Source organism: Triturus cristatus, chromosome 6 (assembly GCF_964204655.1).
Source record: "Triturus cristatus chromosome 6, aTriCri1.1, whole genome shotgun sequence".
In the NCBI taxonomy this organism is placed as follows: domain Eukaryota; kingdom Metazoa; phylum Chordata; class Amphibia; order Caudata; family Salamandridae; genus Triturus; species Triturus cristatus.
Window position 1 is genome coordinate 164,824,263 of NC_140589.1, and position 8,324 is coordinate 164,832,586.

General features: G+C 44.1%; 1 long non-coding RNA gene across 1 annotated transcript in view; it reads left to right on the plus strand.

Moving 5' to 3' along the window:
- LOC146816575 (uncharacterized) overlaps positions 1-7,442 on the plus strand; it is a 31,905-nt gene extending 24,463 nt beyond the window's left edge. Inside the window, exon 3 of the long non-coding RNA XR_014962461.1 lies at positions 7,341-7,442. This is a non-coding gene — a long non-coding RNA (uncharacterized LOC146816575). The remainder of the gene's footprint in view (positions 1-7,340) is intronic.
- The last annotated feature ends 882 nt before the right edge of the window (positions 7,443-8,324 follow it).

Consider the following 8,324-nt stretch of genomic DNA (forward strand, 5'->3'; position numbering starts at 1 on the left):
CAATTAAGGATCAATAGAATCAGAAATCCAGTGAAGGACCGGTAATAACAAATTCCTTAATTAGGTTTTGGGATGGATTCCCCAGATTGCTATTTGCAAATGGCAGCACCCCCTTTTGGGGAAGAATAGCAGCAACTTTTACCTTCCCGTGAGGTGTCTCCTTCTGCACCATCTTCAACTCCAGACTGATCCTCCTCTCGTCTACACAGGCTTGGATAAGCCCCACCAATGTAGAGTTGACCACTGCAGTCCCATGCCTAGCTGCAAGCTGGTCAGAATCCCGTAGTGATGTAGGCTCTTTGATTTTCATCACTGCAGTCCTTACAGAGCCTTCCCCACTTGGGGCCATAGAGTTCCGCATTGGTCTGAAACCCTTCCTAGAGCTGTGACCAATGGCGACATGCCCCACAGCGCGGCTACTTCTGCGAGCAGCCATCATATCCATCGACCAACAAATGGAAACTAGTCTGCTGACCTCTCTCAGCCAGCATTGCAGCCCACCAAGTCAAACACACAGATGTTCATAGTAGGCATTAATCAACAACAAGTACGTCAGATCTCTTCAGAGTGCTTTGTGAAGCTGAGAATCATATGGAAGTTCCTTTACTTACTGCTGGAGGACAGCCGCAGGATAATAGTCCATGCGATGGTGACTTCTCAATTGGACTATGCCAATTGTCTATATCTGGGGCTGCCAGCCAAACTAATTTATAGACTACAGATGGCAAGACTAATTCGACACATCCCTTTCCACCATCATATTTCCCTACATTTGACGCAGTTACACTGGCTCCCGGTAGCTAAGAGGATAGAATTCAAGGCACTGACCTTGGCCTTCTGAGCCATCCGTAACTTGGACCCAGATTACCTTAAACTTAGGCTCACCCTGTATCGTCAGGAACGGACTTTGAGATCTAACTACCAGTGTCTGCTCTGTGTCCCTCGCTATGTTAAGTCTCGACATGGGGGAAGGTCTTTCGCGGTCAGGACCGCCAGACTGTGGATTCTCTGCCACCTCCTTTGTGCCAGATAGAGTCGGAGCAAGAGTTCAGGAAGACCCTCAAAACCAGGCTCTTTAGTCAAGGGTAGCTCTACAGGCTGGCTAGTCCTCTCCTGCAATCTCCGCATAGCACCGGCACACCTCTATGTGAGGCAGCTGTGTGCTCTATAAATATTTTATGATTGGTCGATTGAACAACGACTGGTGCTGTAAGAGGCACATCTTTCATCCCACAAACATTAACAGAGACTTGCATCCTTCAGCGGAGTCTTCCTCAATGGTTGACAGTGTTCCAATTCAGGGACTTCGTCACAAATCAACATTCTGACACTTGAAAGTGCAACTATCTTACTTGTTGTGTCGCCAATGCTCCCTTTACTCTCCTGCATACAACTGGAGGACTGTTTTTTCCATGCAAGGACAGTTGCGAAACTCCAGCGTCCAACACATTTCCTGAATAACAATGTTACCCAGCAGCTGGCACCAGGGTTTGTTGGGGAGGGATGGAAGGCCACTGAAGGAACACAAACAATGCTGGACAGCAGTACACTGTGGTTTGTTGGTCAATAGAGTGCTTCTTTCCATGAATAACCGAGTCACTGTCGTCTTAAAATGCAGTGCCGTCATGTCCACCTATCTACGGTCTGGCTGAAGACAGGATATGCACCACAAGCATCAAAGAAAGCCAGCAACGGCAGTGTATTGAAAAGGCAGCATGTTTCAATAGTCTGTCAGTTGTTGTTTTTTGTTTTTTGGTAGTTTTATATAGCGCAAACTCAGCCAAAGGGCATTGGATCATATTCCAGGAGCATCAGTTCCATTATAAAAGGTCAGCTTTCTTTTTGTTTTGTTTAAGCACGGGGAGATCAAGTGATTTGCCCAAAGTCTTAGGATGCCAGGAGTCAATGCCCTGGCTCGAACCTGGTACCCCAGTTCCAAAGTAGGCAGCTGTGGCCACAACTCCACTTTCTCTACTTATATAGACCGCGGTAGAAGCGAATAGTGTCGGCCCATTGAAGTACAATGTCCGGAACCACTGGAACCCGGCCCCTGCAGCCAGGACAACATCACACGGGAGTTGAAGAAGTTGAAGAAGTGCAAAAAAAAAAACCAGGACAACAGGCCTTCTCTGTCCATGCATGCACGATCTGGAACATTATCCCAGTATCCATCAGGCTTGCCCATCTCTGCTCCAGTTTCGGAAATACCTGAAGTCTCAGGGGCCTCATGATGAAAAAGTCAGGCACCACAGTGCAGCGACTCATCTTGCTGCGCTGCACTGTGTGACAGGGAAAGGGCAGGAATGTGCGGTATTTAAGGCAGTACGGCGCATTACTGCCTTTTTCTCTGCGCTGTCGCACTTTTGGTAGTCTAGCGCCAACGCAGGCAAAATTGCACCATGATGCAAGGGGGCCTGTGTTGAATGCAGGATTGTTTTTGTGCAGGAAGGTATGCCTTCCTGCACAAAAACAACTCTGAGAGGCATGTTCCTCTATCTACATGTCCTGCAGAATGAAGCACACATGGAACAAGGAAGCATAGAGGAGAAATTAAGATATTTCTCCTCATTACACTTCTCCTGGGAAGGCATGTCTTTTTTGGCACATTCCCAGGTTTACCAGTTCTGCTAAATCTGGGAATGCATCAAAAACCATGGGAGTAGCGTGGGAACACCCATGCAAGGCCCATGGAGCGCCTCCCTGGTGCAGAGTACGGCAACACAGCGATTTGCGCTGCTTTGCCTTACTCCAGATTTATAAACCTGACTTAAAGTTTGCATCACTCTTGCACCGATTGCATGGTGCAAGAGTGACGCAAACCAGCTCATAAATAGGCCCCTCAATTCTTTAAAGAGCACTGCATCATGATCCAGGAACAGTACACAAACCAGCTGTCTGTGCAATAAAAAGGTTTTGCCTTTGACCCTGAGCAGCACCTCAGAGCCTCTCAATTAGATTTGCACTTGATTAATACCACTTACGTACATACATGCGTGTATACATACATACATAAATACATACATACAGTGGTGGATAGTACATAGAGATTAAAAATAGAAAATGTTTTTTTCGCCCTTGCAAGAGGCCTCGGACAGGAGGTGGGGGATGGATGGGGGAGGCTCATATTATTTTTGCATCAAAATTTATTTTTTTCTGCTAGAACAAACAATAAAACAACGTCTACACTTTTTTTCCAAGCCCAACCAATATGTCACCTTGCAAGAACTTTATTTCGGAAGCATTGAAGAACACTGTTCAGCAGGTGAGTTTAAGGTTTTGAAAGGCAGGGTTTATAATAAGGACACAAGAGTGTCTAACGCCGTTCCCACACCCCAGGGCATCCGTGCGCCTATGGAGCTACCTTGGAATAGTTGATATTATCATCTGCAGTGAGCAGGCGAGGGGTTCTCACTGTCTCACCTTGTGGGAATCAGCTGATTTTTTTCTTTGCTACCTGTGGTGATAGAGGGTCAGTCTGACTGACATCTTTGGGCCTGATTTAGATCTTGGCGGACATGTTACTCCGTCACAACGGTGATGGATATCCCGTCCACCGAACTAAAAATCCCATTATATCCTATGGAATTTATATTTCAGCAGATGGAATATCCACCACCTGCCGATCTAAATCCGGCCCTAAGTCCTAAACTTCAGGGGCCCATCCTTCATATATCGGTCAGCCTGGTGTAGTTGTACATTAACTCCATTTCAAATGAATTGCAGTCGGTAAAGGGCGAAGACTTCCCCTGTGACATCTTACATACCTTGCATTCATTGAGCTATGTTCTGTTCCGTCTGCATAATGAAAACTTTGCGGTAAAACACAGTTTCATTGGAGCCCATGGTTCTCTGTTTATCCAGAATCTACAACTTATTGACCTCTGGTGTACGCCTAATGCCGGCCCAGCCTTCCCACCACCATGTTCACTTATGTTACTATTATTATGGTGTGTGGTTGATGGTAAGGATCCTCTCTACAACTTTGGAGATCCGGTAACGCATGTGGGGCCTAACAAGGTTCACATTCGTTTTAGGTATTAGAAGAGTTTGACGTTTATTATACACAGTGAGGACTTGATCCTTTAAGTGCATCATAATCACATTAGCTACCCCTAATAGTCTGTCGTTCATATGTGCTTCCCATCATAGATATAGCTGGTAAAGCTTAAAGGCCTTTAGATATAACCTTAGATCAGGACCCCTGCCACAAAGACATGCCAAGAAAATATAACTCGTCCCCTCGAGAAAAATTGCCAAATAATTTACAACCCAAATTCAGGTCTTTTCTCAAAACATGGGCTGCCATGCTTAAAAAGATACACAGTATTTGTGATAACAGGTTTATTTGAATAATATTGAGCCTGACTAAGAGGCTGGCAGACGGGTTGGGTTACTCCATCACAAACGCGACAGGTATCCTGTCTTCCTTATTACAAGTGTGTGTCATCCTTTAGCACTGGTAACAAGGCGGGGGGCAAGCGGTAGAGTCTGTGAGCGAGTAACCCATCAGCCAAACTCTAAAACTGGCCCATTAACTTTTCAACAAGCATCATTTGTGCAGCCAACCTTGAATTTGAAGAGATCTCTCCTACAATTTAGTGTTGCATTCCTTAGAGTTTCTACTATACTATTTTATCTCAAATATGTATCGCAAATATTTGGTAAAACATTGGCAGACATGTTTAAATTTGGCAGTTCAGTTGCAAGTGAGAGATTTATTTCAAGCCTCCGTCCCCTTGAGCTTCTTTTACATAGACACATTCGTCCAGCTTTGTAAAACCCAGCACAAGGCGGAGGAGCGACGCCCACAGATTCAACTGCAAGCTCAATACAAAAAACATAAAATGATAATAGTTTTCTGTTATTGTCATTTTATTTTTTGTATTGAGCTTGCAGTTGAAGCCAGGTTGTTGGGGCGGGGCTCGGCTCCCCGTGTCACAGGGAGGAGGAGTGGTGGCTGCACCTTAAGTGCGCATGATGACCGGCCAAAGCATCATGTGCACTTTGCATGTTCTCCACAGCCTGCATTGTACAGCCTGGGTGGAGAACATCCCCAGCCACACGTGTCCCCTCTGAAGCGCCAAACCATGGCGCTCACAGCGCTGCTATAAGGCAACATCGTGTTTGGCCAGGGGATTCTGGGAGGCTGTGTGCTTCCTGCTGCAGAGAGGACAGAGGAGAGAGAGGTGGCGACCAGCGGTATTAAGGTAAGTGCTTTTTTCCTCTTTCGTTCCTCCCACTCTGCTCCCCCATGCCACTGCTCCCGTTCTGTAGCAGCCGCTACTTGTAAAACCACGCTAGTAAAAAAGAATGGCCTGAAGCCAGCTAGCCCTGTACATAGAATATCATCTTGATTAAAAATGCTCTTTTACGAGCATCTCGCAGACACAAAACCTTCTTTTACACCCATGTGCTCATACAACTCGTCCTGGATAGTGCCAGCACCAGTGACACTTGAAGATTACATACCTTCTGTCTGATAAATCTCTGAATGAAAACATGAACCCCATGAAGTCCTCTGAATAATAATTGACAACCAACTCACCATGACCGGTCAAGTCAATGCAGTCTCCGCCTCTTGCTTCCACGATCTTCACATGGCTCCCCACCAACCCTCATAGAACCATCAACCAAGGCCCCATCCCCAGCAAGCTGGAGTATGACAACACACCAGAATTAGCACTCAACTAACAAGAAGACCATACAAAAGTCAGCAGCCAAGCTCACCCACAACCTTCCACTCTGCACTTGCATCACCCGCACCTCAAAGAGCTCCACTGAGACCCTATCAACAAATGAGCACTCTTCAACCTCCTCATGCATACATAAAAATCCTTACACAACACAGGCCACACATACCTCAACAACCAAGTAAACCCCCACAAACCTACCAGACACCTTTACTCAGCTACTCATGGACCCTCCACTTTGTCCCCACCCCACATACGCAGAAGCAGATCTGGAAGTCATGTCTTCTCCTACCATGCTCTTGGAGCATCCTGTCCCTGCACATCGAAGCAGCCTCCTCAGTTCTTGAAGTCCGCTAGTAGGTGAAGCCCTGGCTCTTCACCTTGCCCTAGCACTGGCTCCAAGAAAGAAAGAATATGTCTTTGAAGGATTCCATGGTATGGAGCCACTTGATAAACAGTGACGGCACAATATGGCTTAATGCAACACCCATTTTTTACATGTAAAAACTACAAGGTGTGCTAGTATAGTCATGATGTACGCCAATACTTTGCACCCATTATGAATAAAGGCAAAAACATAAGTAAACACATTATATGCAGATCTGATGTTTCGGTTTGCATCTTAGAATACCTTTGCACACAAAGATATATTGGGAGTACAGTTATCCCGGTAAAAATGTTTTAGAATACATTAAAGCCATTACGGATGAGGATAATAACTACCCGGTGCAAAAGACATTTCCAAAGACACTCACAATATGATTAGGAAAAACTCTAATAATTTGGTGTCAATAGATTACCCAAATATCCGAGAGAGGTAGATAGCATTTCAGAACTGAGGCAATTGGAATCCAGGTACATAGTCCATCTGGAAAGCTGTCAACTATGAGGATTGCTAACTCCCACGATGACTACTGTATGTTCTCCTTCTACTACTTATGTATTATAGTATATTTATTTTAATGCCTTGCAAAGGCGATGTAACATTTAAATGACTGTATATTGCTTTCAAATGCCAATAAAATATTTGGAACTGGAAAAAACTATGAGTATTGAACTTCGAAGCAGAATTAGCAGTCCATCTATAAGAAAAATTGAGTAGGTTAGTCTTGGACATAAATATTCATTCACTTAGTATGGCAGAAACTATTATGAAATTGCTTCATAAAATTCTTGCTAATTTGTTGTTCTAGTAACTGTGTAATATTTGTTTTTGTTTTTTTAGGAACATGCTATTTAATATTTTTTCCCACAGATTTATGCTACCATCAAACAATGAAAATATAGCTGATGAGGAATATATTTTGGGCATACATTATAGAATGAGATTTGGATAACTGGTGTTTTAATAAACAACGAAATCTTCTTTGTGAAATAGATCTGAACAATTGCTATTAGCAGACCTATCAAAATGTATTTCTGCTTAATCAGATTTATATTCAAAATTGAAAATCAATTTAAGGTGACTTATAGCGTTTATCCTTTTAAACAAACAACTGTTTACTATCTGTATTCTTACTGAATTATTGCATTGCCCAACAAGTTATTGGTGTGATAAATACTATGATGTTTTTATTTAAAAAAACAAGTTGGATCTTTATTCCTAGATTTGAGTGTTATGAACTTGTAATATTCTGAATTTATCTCCAGGTATGCTTGGGCGATGACACGTTTCGTATATGGAAAGGCAACGAGACAGACACAGCGAGCAAGGCTCATGTTAGAGCGGAAAGGCTTCAAGGCCCATTTTGCCATCCTGTAAAACACTTTGTGACTGGAAATAAAGTGCACATTGGACTGGCTTTCTGTGAGTGCTGTCTTTTTTCTTCAGATCATGAAGGACTTTGGTTGTGAGGCATAACATGATTTCCATTCCCGTAATAGCTCACCACCCTTGTCACGTTACTGCAAAGGGGATTGTTGTGACTTGGAAATAAATCCAAATTATAACAAATCTAAACATACACCATCAGTACTCAAAAATGCCCTCATAAATGCACGACAAGTCCTGGATATCCTGCATCATCATAGTCTTGTTCTTAGGGTCATGTTCTATGGGTTTGGGGCGAGGCATCAATATTTGTACACAACAGACTCAGCAGGCAGGAAGGCAGAGCATGCACAGACAACATGTTTAAATGATACCAGCTATGGCGACCAGGAAGAAGAGAATCTTCCAACCCCAGGATGTGAATAAGCCCCAAAACCAACCAGTGAGAGACCATGTACCATTCTCTTGGTGTATGTCAGAGACAAGCCTATGGAGCTTCTGTATAGCAGCATACACATTCGGAGCGTGGTCTGGTATGTATACACAGCAGCTACTGCCGATGACGCGGCAGGCCCCAACCCGATCAGCAAGGATGAAGTCTAACACCATCCGGTTTTGAAGGGCAATGAGTGTTGTAGCCTGGAGCTCAGCTGTAATATTAGTCAGAATACCACCAGTTGGATGTATTACTCCTTCCACCACCCTGGTGAGTCTACGAATATTGAGACAATTGGACATGGGGCCCCAAAAGGGAACAATACCTTTCATAGCATCAGTGAACTGCTGCAATGTGGTGTCTGTCTGATCTATGTCTGCAGTGTCAATAACTCGTCTAACACGAGACAGATGAACACCCCTGCATT